The sequence below is a fragment of the Bos taurus genome, chromosome 13 (assembly GCF_002263795.3).
Source record: "Bos taurus isolate L1 Dominette 01449 registration number 42190680 breed Hereford chromosome 13, ARS-UCD2.0, whole genome shotgun sequence".
NCBI lineage: Eukaryota > Metazoa > Chordata > Mammalia > Artiodactyla > Bovidae > Bos > Bos taurus.
The window spans coordinates 74,535,228-74,538,251 of NC_037340.1; the positions used below are offsets into that span (position 1 = coordinate 74,535,228).

At 44.8% G+C, this 3,024-nt stretch overlaps 1 non-coding gene across 1 annotated transcript; it reads left to right on the forward strand.

Moving 5' to 3' along the window:
- The first annotated feature begins 802 nt into the window (after positions 1 to 802).
- LOC104973896 (uncharacterized) lies at positions 803 to 2,550 on the forward strand. The gene is made up of 3 exons (XR_009497016.1): positions 803 to 817; positions 1,407 to 1,695; positions 2,469 to 2,550. It is a non-coding gene; the product is annotated as an uncharacterized protein (transcript).
- Positions 2,551 to 3,024: the final 474 nt, after the last annotated feature.

A 3,024-nucleotide genomic window follows, 5' to 3' on the forward strand; every position in this document is an offset into this window, starting at 1 on the left:
TCTTAGAGTATCAAATGTTGGGGGTCCCATTAAGTTCTGCCTAAGGATGAGAGGAGGTAGACAGAAAGTACAGTCGCGTTAAGTTTTTTCCGAGAGATTTCAGTGTAAGAGTGGGGATTATGAACATCAGATCGATGTCAGGAGTGTCCAGGAAATTCTCTTATTGGTGTGAATATACGTGTGCATGAATGTGTGTATGTCAGGTGAAATCAATTCTATTTAACACATACGTCCAGGACCACTGTGTTACATTCCACAGATACAGGGAAGCAGAAGTGATCACAGACTTAGGGCAATCACATTCTACTTATTTAAATTAATTTGCTCAATTCACATTCTTTTTTTTTTTAATTTTTTGGCTGTGCCAAGTCTTCACTGTTGCTTGCGGGCTTTTCTCTACCTGTGGCAAGCAGGGGCTACTCCGTGGCTGCTGCACGCCCAGGCTTCTCATCGCAGTGGCTTCTCTTGCGGAGCCTGGGCTCTAGGTGCACGGGCTTCAATAGTTGCAGCACACGGGCTTGGTGGTCGTGGCATAAAGGCTTAGTGGCTCCACGGCATGTGGGATCTTCCCGGACCAGGGATCGAACTCGTATCCCTTGCTTTGGCAGGCAGATTAACTGTACCACCAGGGAAGCTCTCGACTCACATTCTAATGGACATGTATGAAATACTCAGAGTAAACAGAGCAAATTCCCCATTGTGGGTAAGGGCTGTGGTTGAACTTCAAGAAGACTGACATTAACTCCTCCTTTGTCTCCAACATGGTCCTCACTTCTCCTGCTCTAACCACCGATCTCCATCGTCTCAGTGAAACCAGGTAAGTCTGAATGGCTAGGCCCAAAGGCGGGGGGCAGAGGGGGAGCAGGGGATGCAGGATGGGAGAGGACACAGACTCTGGTGAAGGAGAGGAAGACTTTCTGCCAGTTGGGGCACTTTAAGCCTATCCTTCAGGAGGAGATGTAGAGAGCCAAAGGCCTTTTTCGCTTGTGTGTCTGCACTCTATGGAGGGGGACCTGTGTCCCTGGGGGAATGGATAAGCTGTTGACCTCTGGTGACGTGCAGGGTCAGGAAATGGGATAGATTTAAAATCCGGGAGGAGTACTGGGGTAAATGCAGGGAGCCTCAGGTCTCTCCTGAGAGAGACAGAATTCCCTTACTGTAGGTAAGGTAGCAGAACTCCCTTACTGTCCTTCTCCAGCTGTGGATCTGAGTCACAGACCCGGGCTACAGACTAGAATCCTTGCCCTGTATCAGTACATAGCGAAATTCAGGCTCAAGGGACTCTCCCAGTGTTATAGGGTCAGGCAGATTCACACAGGGTGATGGGCATCAGTAGGCTGAGTCTGTGAGGAGAAGGATGCCAACTTGGCCCTGGAAAGGAAAACCTGACTCCAGGACTCTCCCAGTGTTATAGGGTCAGGCAGATTCACACAGGCTGATGGGCATCAGTAGGCTGAGTCTGTGAGGAGAAGGATGCCAACTTGGCCCTGGAAAGGAAAACCTGACTCCAGGACTCTCCCGCACAGAGTACTGCAACTACCCTCCTTTGTCAGGCAACTGTAAATTAGTTTTGACCAGATTCTACTACAACACTTACACCTTTGTCTGTGAGCCCTTCATCTTCACTGGCTGCGGAGGCAACAGAAACAACTTTAAACAGAAATATATCTGTGAATATTTCTGTCTTCCTGAAAGGTAAATCTCTCAGCCCCCTCTCCTCCAATTCCAATGACACCAAATATTAGTGAACCATGGTTTTTCCAGAAAAATCAAGGAAGAGGTCAGGAGAAATGGAGCAAGGGTGACAAGATATTTTACTTGGGTTGGGCAAAGTCAGTCACAGGCACCAATTTCCAACATCTCAAGTCATTTAGTCCCAAGGAAACTCTTTCGAAATTGTGAAAATTGAGGGACTTTCTTTGTGGCCCAGTGGTTAAGAATCTATGCCTCCACTATAGGGGGCCCGGTTTCCATCCCCACTCGGGGAATTAAGATTCTGCATGCCACTTGGTATGGCCAAAAAACAAAAAAGAAACTGTGAAAATTGAGGCCCAGGGAGGCTAACAACTTGGAAGAAGGACATAGATCCAGACGCCCTGACTTCCACCCCCAGTGTCTCTACTACCATGATGGCCTCAGATCCTGGAGATTCTGCCAAACTCCTTACGTTTGCACAGCTAAAAGAGAAGTTAATGAGAGTGTCAGAAGAGTAGGTGGTTCAGTATTTATAGTGAATGCCTAAACACTAGACTTGTGCTCAAGAGCAGAGCCATCACTTCATTAATTTGTCTGTCCTCAGGGTCTAGCACTTTATTTGCTCATTAATATTTTATGAATAGATAGATACATGGATCAGGAGAGATAGGAGTGTTTTAAGAATAGCTATGAAGTTCTGCTAACATTCAAAAGATTAACGGATTCTTCCAATGTCTGTACGAATCACTAAATTTGTTTATTTTTTTTAACAGCGACAGAGAAAAAGAGATCGAGAAGGAACCATCAGAAAGAAGAAGCCAGGGAAAATAAATATTCCTTATGAAGAATTATGCCACCCAAAAAAAAAAAAGAATTATGCCCAAATTATTCTGAGTAAATAAATTAGGCTATATTGCAAGAAGGTTTTCAGATTTCTTACTTTCTTTGCCCAGATTTGCCCTTCACACTGATTAGATATATAAAATTTTAACTGAAAAACATCTATATGTCAAGCCTTGATCTAAATTCATTCACCTCTCCCACGCTACATTTCTCCAACATCAACTACAAATGATCTCTTTGAGGTACCAACCCACCCATGTAATGAGTCAATCTGTATTGAAGCAATCATTGTTGCCATCTCCTCGGTGTGCCCTTCCAAAACTGAGTTTGCTTCCGTATTTTGTCACTGACTCCAGGGGATTTCCATGTAAGTGGCACAAAAACAATCATCATAAAATTATTTCCTCTGCCCCAATCAACAACTATCCAACCCACAACAATGCTTGTATGCTAGAAAAATGTCTCCAGTGCTCCCAAGTGCCAGAA